The sequence below is a fragment of the Dendropsophus ebraccatus genome, chromosome 7 (assembly GCF_027789765.1).
Source record: "Dendropsophus ebraccatus isolate aDenEbr1 chromosome 7, aDenEbr1.pat, whole genome shotgun sequence".
Lineage (NCBI taxonomy): Eukaryota > Metazoa > Chordata > Amphibia > Anura > Hylidae > Dendropsophus > Dendropsophus ebraccatus.
In genome coordinates this window covers 144,771,253-144,781,632 of record NC_091460.1, presented here as the reverse complement: position 1 = coordinate 144,781,632, position 10,380 = coordinate 144,771,253, and positions in this window count along the sequence as shown.

The following is a 10,380-nucleotide window of genomic DNA, read 5'->3' as shown; positions in this document are numbered from 1 at the left end:
TGGGTCTGGTCCTGTGGCATGGGGGTCGCAGGGCCGTCCCTTGGCCCCCGTTCCCTGACTGTGCACGCCTGCGGGGTTGGTGGCCACTGACTGGCACGGTGTGGACTTAGTGTAGGGACCCATGTGTATCAGATACCGGCACGAGGTACATGGGGCAGTATGGCTTGATCAATTCATACACAAAATTCTGATGTGTTTTTTATTTAGCCTAGCGGCACTAGTATCAGCCATAGGTGTGAGGTGCAGCACTCTGTTTCTTCCCTGAACCGCATTTTGTTTCTCTCTTTTCTCCGTGTTTTGCACTCCTCCTGGTGAGACCCACATGACCGCAATTAGCAGGAGACACCTGAGTGCACATGGTTTTAATCCCTCCTGTTTTTTCCCATTCTGTTTGCTGCAGCTATGGTGAGTGTAATTCCTTATCCAGACTTGTGCTGCTTGGGGGCGACCTTCTCCGCCGGCGGTGCTGGCCGGGTTTTGGTGTGGTGTTTTTGGGTCTGGTCCTGTGGCATGGGGGTCGCAGGGCCGTCCCTTGGCCCCCGTTCCCTGACTGTGCACGCCTGCGGGGTTGGTGGCCACTGACTGGCACGGTGTGGACTTAGTGTAGGGACCCATGTGTATCAGATACCGGCACGAGGTACATGGGGCAGTATGGCTTGATCAATTCATACACAAAATTCTGATGTGTTTTTTATTTAGCCTAGCGGCACTAGTATCAGCCATAGGTGTGAGGTGCAGCACTCTGTTTCTTCCCTGAACCGCATATTGTTGCTTTTGTTCCTCTTCCTTGAAGGAATCCAGTATAGAAACCAAGAGGCAAAGCTACATGGGAAAGAACTATGAAGATCAGCTTTAGTCTGTCTAGCGGCACCTGTTGACTATTTATATGGGTCAAAAACTGAAGCCCATCTGTAGGCAGCTTTTTATTAGTATTTTCTCCTTGTTAGTACAATGCAGGGCACTGGCTGACCGGCTGATTGACTGACTGGCTGACCGGCTGACGTACCTTCGGTTCAGCTCTGTTTGTGATCAATGGCAATTGCTGGAGATGATGGTTTTAAGAGACCACAGGCCTAACATTGGTTATCCTGTGTAAATCCAAGTCAGGGAATGAAAATAATAATTCAAGCGTTAAAATTAAAATAAATGCCCCCTTGTAAGATAAACGCAATTAAATAAAGTTTAATAACATTACTGGAAAAGGCTGAATTACAGAAAGAATTAACAATATTGTTCGGTCGAAATATCCTTATTAAATAATTGATAATAAATTAACATAAAATATACATATTAGGTGTCCCTTTAATTCCTACAAGCCATAGAGTAAATTAAATCCCGGCTATTCAGAGAATTATCTACATTAAAAAAAATAAAAAAAACTGGAATAATACAATTACTTGTACTTAAAATATTATTACTGAATTTATCCAGGGCTCGAGACACTGGTATACAACACTGGTATATCGCAAGAAAATATAAACTGGCCCTTTAAACTTAGTTTAAGAAACCTATTTTAGTTAACCCCTTCATGTCAGCAAGCTGTATATATATGTTCCTGCAGTGAAAGGGCCTTTAATTTGAGCGGACCCACACACATCAGTGTCCCCGGAGCTGGGGGTACTGACAGGCAGCCACGGTCACGTAGTATTAACTCATTAAACGCCACAATGCATAGCAATCGCTGTATTTAAGGAAGTCAGTGACTGGATAAGCACCTGTCTGCACATGGCTGCAGGTCCCGATCACTTACACTGACAGGCGGGGGTAAAACACTTCCTTGCGTCCTGTCGGATCGGCGTTCTATAGATAGTGTCTGCTCTCAGGCAGACTCTATGCGCGATAGTACTGATGAGTGCTATGCAATGCCACAGCATAGATCAGTATATGCAATCTGACCATTGCATATATAGGCCCCCTAAGGGGACTTACAAAATGTGTTAAGAAAAAAAAAAGTTTTAAAACATATTTTGAAAAAAATATATATGCCCAAATAAACATTTAAATTACCCCTTTCCCATTATACAAATAAAAATATAAAATATACAAAAATAAACATATTACATGTCATAGCCTGCAGAATGGTCCAATCTAAAATATAACAATATTGTTCCCGCACGGTGAACGGTGTAAACAAAAAGAGAAGAAAAAAAACACACACCAGGATTGCTATATTTTTTTTAATTATAGAATCAGAAAAAAAATTATAAAAAGCAATCAAAATTTTTCTTTTACACCAATAGGATAACAATAAAAACTAGAGATCATGGTTAAAAAAAATGACACCCCAACCGGCCCTGTAGGTGGGAAAGTAAAAGCGTTACGGCTCATAGAAGGCGGGGAGGAACATTGCATTAATTTGACCCTGGCATCAATGGCCTTTGGCATGAAGGGGTTAATAAACCCTCACGTAACCAATGTGGAAAAAAACAAGGAAGCAGGAGGTGATTAAGTAATCAGCAATTACTCGTAGCCGTGCCCATTCATTCCAGCAGCTGATGGGTGTCCCACCACGAGTTCAAGGTAAACTATAACTTGTCCTAAGAAATAAGAGCTTCTGCACATGAGCAGATTTGTCTTTATACGACAGATCCGAACATTATAAATATGGCTTCATGCACCATAGGATACTTTATAAAACAATACCCGAATCTTTCCGAAACTCTCTGGTCGTGGTTACAAATCTCTCCTCTTGGGACACAGTCCTCGTGTGGAAGAGTTCTTTGTCCTTTTCTCCTTTGAATAGATGTAACGTACAGCGAGTGCGGATGTTTATAAAACACTTTAATCCCTTCCTCAAATATCTGGAGAAATGGCTTTCTGAAGAATTACCTTCGCGTAGTGGAGCCTACTTTTAATAGCGAAGTTCAAACAAAAGGCAAAGTGGCAACAAAAGACAAAGTAAATGAGAAGAACAATTTTTGGATGCGTGACTACGTAGGATTGTTCCCAATTCTCAATTAACCCCTAATAGAGAAAGCCGAGGGGACCTTAGAAAAGTGTCGGGTCGGCAATTTCTCCGCATTTGATTCCTGCCTAATCGATCTGTTCTGAGTCTTTCTTAGATGTGCTACAAATTTTATCACCATCTTTGAGAATACCTTCAGGTCCAAAGATATTCTAAAGCAGATATGTCATACTCTCGGGCCCCTGGGACAAATTTGTGGCCCCTAGTGCCATTATTTTAATTGATTTCCTAGAGCTGGCCTGTCGATAGGACAGCGCAGCTAATTATAATATGGATGGTGCGGATGGCCGCCTGGACTGCCCATATTATAATCTGCAGGCGGCACATGGGATGATGACATCACGCTGCCTGTGCCAGGACACAGCGCCATCTTCTATTACAACCATCTTCTAAACCACATGTCGAATGCTGCCTGTGGCCTAGAAATGAGTTGTAATAGAAGGCGACGCCGTGTCCTGGCACAGGCAGCGTGATGACATAATCTCACATGCCGCCTGCAGGTGGAGGAGCTACAGCGTGGGAGCCGGAAAAGGTAAGTCCAACCCATTCACCTAGAGGGGAGAAGGAAAGTACCATGTGGGCCACTAATGGGGGGTAGTTACTTTATGGGGCACTATTGAGGTAATTAACAGCTCTATGGGGCACTATTAAGGGGGGCTGATTACTATTTGGGACACTAATATGGCATTACCTACAGTGTGGGGGAAAATGGAGTAATTACTGTGTGGGGCAACTACCTTATAGGGCAATATTAGGGGTTACTATTAAGGGAGCTAGTACAGAAGGGGGCATTTATACTATGAGCACTATGCATAGGGAGCGTGTATAGAGGTGGGTAGGAGATGTTATAAAAGTGCGGCACCTAAGGTAAACAAAAGATATGACATGGAGGGGCACGTTCTGTGGACGGCCTGGGGCCCATGGTACAGTTAATCTGCCACTGGCTTCCATGTCTATGTCATATGTACTGCCCGTGATCCTGCATTCTTCCTGCCATAGAGAAGCCAGCATACTAGGCCACAGCCCTGCCACGTTGGCCCGCGACTTTGTCCAATTTTTTATTTCGGCCCATTTTCTATGAGTTTGACAATTCTGCTCTAAAGGGACGGCATGAAAACTGAAAATGGGAAACCTCCCCCCCCCCACTTCTATGGGGAACCTGGGGTGTCTCTGGTGCTAATGATTTATGGGAATGTGATAGTAACCGTCCTTTTTCTATGGAACAAATTTTTAAACAACTTTTTTTGGAATGGGGAACAATCGTTTTTTTCTCACACTGTTGTGAATCCCTTCTGCAGGTTATCCAGGGATTAAAACGATTCAGGTTTATTATTGTTTTAGACCCATTTGGTGTCTTCACAAATAATAACTTGATGTAATGACCCTGACCCTCCGGCCCCTGAGAACCAGGACCAATTGCCTCTCTCTGGCACTGCCATTTATGTACCTGTGGGGATTATAAGTAGGGATGAGGATGATGTTCCTACCTTTACCCTCTTCCCGGTGGCTCCGACCATCTGACTCTCCCTTGCCCTTTGTATTCCCCTGCGGAGGAGGGGTAACTACATAACTGGGGACTTTATTAGTTTTTCCACAAATTTTATAACATGACATAACATATCAGGCCCGAGAAATGGGTAAGAAGCAACCGGCCTGGTAAGACATCATAAACATAACTGGGGATTTTGGGAAGCTTCTCATGTGGAAACTCCTTCTTATCTGCCACAATCTTAATTTTGTCCCCCTAAGAACCAAACGTGTGTAACTCACTTTTAGTTCTTCGCAGGATATTTTTTTTACTAAGATTATCTCCTGACCAGAGCTTCATCCATATAACCCTCCCAGATAGTAAGGACACCACCTCTGGCCCCAAAATGTTTTGTTTTTTTTCTCTCCAGCTGAGGCCATTCCAGGAAGATGTTATCACTAGTGGAGACCTTATGTACTGATGGAATCCCTAACCTGTTAGTTTTAATTACAAGTTGTCTCAATCTTTCTTCAGTAGCCCCTCAGCTTTTCAGTCCATTAAATCGTGGACCTAAGAATAATATTCTCATCCTAGAAGTGCTCTACCTAGTCGGCCCTATTAGTATTTCCCTTCTTATTATCTTAGGATGGATATATGTATATACTAGGCAGATATATATATGTATATACCAGGCAGATAGATATATGTATATACCAGGCAGATAGATATATGTATATACCAGGCAGATAGATATATATGTGTATACCAGGCAGATAGATATATGTATACACCAGGCAGATAGATATATGTATACACCAGGCAGATAGATATATGTATACACCAGGCAGATAGATATATGTATACACCAGGCAGATGGATATATGTATATACCAGGCAGATAGATATATGTGTATACCAGGCAGATAGATATATGTATACACCAGGCAGATATATGTATATACCAGGCAGATAGATATATGTATATACCAGGCAGATAGATATATGTATACACCAGGCAGATAGATATATGTATACACCAGGCAGATGGATATATGTATATACCAGGCAGATAGATATATGTGTATACCAGGCAGATAGATATATGTGTATACCAGGCAGATAGATATATGTATATACCAGGCAGATAGATATATGTATATACCAGGCAGATAGATATATGTGTATACCAGGCAGATAGATATATGTGTATACCAGGCAGATAGATATATGTATATACCAGGCAGATAGATATATGTATATACCAGGCAGATAGATATATGTATATACCAGGCAGATAGATATATGTATATACCAGGCAGATAGATATATGTATACACCAGGCAGATAGATATATGTATATACCAGGCAGATAGATATATGTATACACCAGGCAGATAGATATATGTATATACCAGGCAGATATATATATATATATACCAGGCAGATAGATATATGTATATACCAGGCAGATATATATATGTATATACCAGGCAGATAGATATATGTATATACCAGGCAGATAGATATATGTATACACCAGGCAGATAGATATATGTATACACCAGGCAGATAGATATATGTATATACCAGGCAGATAGATATATGTATACACCAGGGAGATAGATATATGTATATACCAGGCAGATATATATATGTATATACCAGGCAGATAGATATATGTATATACCAGGCAGATATATATATGTATATACCAGGCAGATAGATATATATATATACCAGGCAGATAGATATATGTATACACCAGGCAGATAGATATATGTATACACCAGGCAGATAGATATATGTATACACCAGGCAGATAGATAGATGTATATACCAGGCAGATAGATATATAAAGGTTTCCATCATGTCTCTCCTTTCCGTTCTTCCTCCTGTAACATATATAAAGGTTTCCATCATGTCCTCCCTTTCCCTTCTTCCTCCTGTAACATATATAAAGGTTTCCATCATGTCCTCCCTTTCCCTTCTTCCTCCTGTAACATATATAAAGGTTTCCATCATGTTCTCCCTTTCCCTTCTTCCTCCTGTAACATATATAAAGGTTTCCATCATGTCCCCCCCCCTTTCCCTTCTTCCTCCTGTAACATATATAAAGGTTTCCATCATGTCCTCCCTTTCCCTTCTTCCTCCTGTAACATATATAAAGGTTTCCATCATGTCCTCCCTTTCCCTTCTTCCTCCTGTAACATATATAAAGGTTTCCATCATGTCCTCCCTTTCCCTTCTTCCTCCTGTAACATATATAAAGGTTTCCATCATGTCCTCCCTTTCCCTTCTTCCTCCTGTAACATATATAAAGGTTTCCATCATGTCCTCCTTTCCCTTCTTCCTCCTGTAACATATATAAAGGTTTCCATCATGTCCTCCCTTTCCCTTCTTCCTCCTGTAACATATATAAAGGTTTCCATCATGTCCTCCTTTCCCTTCTTCCTCCTGTAACATATATAAAGGTTTCCATCATGTCCTCCCTTTCCCTTCTTCCTCCTGTAACATATATAAAGGTTTCCATCATGTCCTCCCTTTCCCTTCTTCCTCCTGTAACATATATAAAGGTTTCCATCATGTCCTCCCTTTCCCTTCTTCCTCCTGTAACATATATAAAGGTTTCTATCATGTCATCCCTTTCCCTTCTTCCTCCTGTAACACATATAAAGGTTTCCATCATGTCCCCCCTTTCCCTTCTTCCTCCTCCTGTAACATATATAAAGGTTTCCATCATGTCCCCTTTTCCCTTCTTCCTCCTGTAACATATATAAAGGTTCCCATCATGTCCTTTCCCTTCTTCCTCCTGTATAAAGTTTTCCATCATGTCCTTCCTTTCCCTTCTTCCTCCTGTAACATATATAAAGGTTTCCATCATGTCCTCCCTTTCCCTTCTTCCCTCCACTATACAGAATCAAATCCTTAAGTCTTTTCTGATATGGTTTTTACCTGACACCCTCCACCGTTTTTTGTAGCCGTCTTTGGACCCGTAGTATGTTATCAGTATTTTTATGTAGGTGACGTCTCCAGAGCTGGACACAGTATCCAGATGTGATGTCACTAGAGCTGTATACAGCGGGATCACAATCTCCCTCTTCCTACTGGTCTTACCACACAAGCTATACAGCCCAGCATATCATTATATATATATATATATATATATATATATATATATATATAGCCCAGCATATCATTATATATATATACAGGTATATATATATATATATATATATATATATGTGTATATAATGAAAGAAAAAATACTGTCAGATCATCACTGTATAATGTAAACCATGGAACAGTATAAACGACGATGCCTATAGAGGGATAATTTAAGTAAGACGAGATTTTTGAACAGCAGTCATGTGACCAGGAACGTTCCAGAGAACAATGCGTCTGATTATGGAAGTTATCTGACTGTGTAATTCCTGTGTTTTTCTCATTAACAGTTTTGTGCTGCAATGTAAAACAATGTAAATCTGAATTGGTTTTATAGAAACGCTCACGGTTGAGCACGTCTTATGTCTAATGATTGAGATTATAGAAACAGCAGCGCTGCTCCGGTGAATTCCCCATCATACTCTATGACAGCACTAGTCCGCAGAAAGGAATTTAAAAGCTTATGTGAAAATTAGCAATTGCCGGATAATCAGATTTTCTGGATTACAGGACGGTCATTAACATAATAGCGAAAGGAAAAAAAATATATATCTAAAGACAAGGCAGCATGATTCTAGAGCAGGATAAGCTTCATGGCTATATTGATTCCTTCTCTGTCCACTTTCTAATACTGATCCTCCCTCAGATCTCCATTATGGTGGTCAGGCAGTTTCAAAGACTATACCCTATACGGTTAATGGGGTACTCCACAGAAAATCTTTTTCTGTCAAATCACCTGGTTTCAAAAAGTTATACAGATTTGTTCTTCTAATTAAAAATCTCCAGTCTTCCAGTACTTATCAGCTGCTGTATGTCCTGCAGGAAGTGGTGTATTCTCTCCAGTCTGACACTGCTCTCTGCTGCCACCTCTGTCCATGTCAGGAACTGTCCAGAGCAGCAGCAAATTCCCATAGAAAACCTCTCCTGCTCTTCCTGACATGGACAGAGGTGGCAGCAGAGAGCTCTGTGTCAGACTGAAAAGAATACACCACTTCCTGCAGGACATACAGCAGCTGATAAGTACTGGAAGACTGGAGATTTTTAAACAAAAGTAAATTACAAACCTATATAACTTTTTGAAACCAGTTGATTTTAAAGATGTACCACCAGGTCCACGAATAGAACGGCACCGTCACGGGAAAGCCGATGCCGCGGTCCGTTTTTTGAACCGTGGCTTGATTCCCGTGTATGGCGCTGTTATATCCACGGGCACCGGTCCTGGGCTGAAGCACAGGAGGCGGACCAGCCCGCCCTAGTGGGCGGAATCCCCCGCCCCTCTATGACGCAGCTCCATTGATTCTAATGAAGCCGCATCATAGAGGGGAGGGAATTCCCTCCTACTGGGGGGGTGGGGTGGGGGCTTCCTGTGTTTCAGCCCCGGCCCAGTGCCCTTGGATAGAATGGCACCGTACACGGGAATCAAGCCACGGTTCAAAAAACATACCGGGGCATCGGCTTCCCTGTGACGGCGCCATTCTATCCGTGGGTCAGATTAAAGAGGATGTACCTGATGCCTAAGTGATTTACAGCCATTATGTTGCCCCCACCAGTGTCAAAGGGCTGCATTATGAGGATTTTATCTCTTCCGCCATTATGAATCAAAGTAGACCAGTTCTACTTTCTGTAATGTTATGTGCTGTCAGTCACTAACCCATTACTCATTTTCCAGAACTGATGTTACAGTCAATTTGCTGGGTACTTAGTGGACCAAATGATATACGCTCACCGGCCACTTTATTAGGTACACCATGCTAGTAACTGGTTGGACCCCCTTTTGCCCTCAGAACTGCCCCAATTCTTGGTGGCATAGATACAACAAGGTGCTGGAAGCTTCCTCAGAGATTTTGGTCCATATTGACATGATGGCATCACACAGTTGCCGCAGATTTGTCGGCTGCACATCCATGATGCCAATCTCCCGTTCCACCACATCCCAAAGATGCTCTATTGGATTGAGATCTGGTGACTGTGGAGGCCATTGGAGTACAGTGACCTCATTGTCATGTACAAGAAACCAGTCTGGGATGATTCTAGCTTTATGACATGGCGCATTATCCTGCTGAAAGTAGCCATCAGTTGTTGGGTCCATTGTGGTCATAAAGGGATGGACATGGTCAGCAACAATACTCAGGTAGGCTGTGGCGTTGCAACGATGCTCAATTGGTACCAAGGGGCCCAAAGAGTGCCAAGAAAATATTCCCCACACCATGACACCACCACCACCAGCCTGAACCGTTGATACAAGGCAGGATGGATCCATGCTTTCATGTTGTTGACGCCAAATTCTGACCCTACCATCCGAATGTCGCAGCAGAAATCGAGACTCATCAGACCAGGCAACGTTTTTCTAATCTTCTACTGTCCAATTTCGATGAGCTTGTGCAAATTGTAGCCTCAGTTTCCTGTTCTTAGCTGAGCGGAGTGGCCCCCGGTGTGGTCTTCTGCTGTAGCCCATCTGCCTCAGAGTTGGCCGTACTGTGCGTTCAGAGATGCTCTTCTGCCTACCTTGGGTGTAACGGTTGGCTATTTGAGTCACTGTTGCCTTTCTATCAGCTCGAACCAGTCTGCCCATTCTCCTCTGACCTCTGGCATCAACAAGGCATTTCCGCCCACAGAACTGCCGCTCACTGGATGTTTTTTCTTTTTCGAACCATTCTCTGTAAACCCTAGAGATGGTTGTGCGTGAAAATCCCAGTAGATCAGCAGTTTCTGAAATACTCAGACCAGCCCTTCTGGCACCAACAACCATGCCACGTTCAAAGTCACTCAAATCACCTTTCTTCCC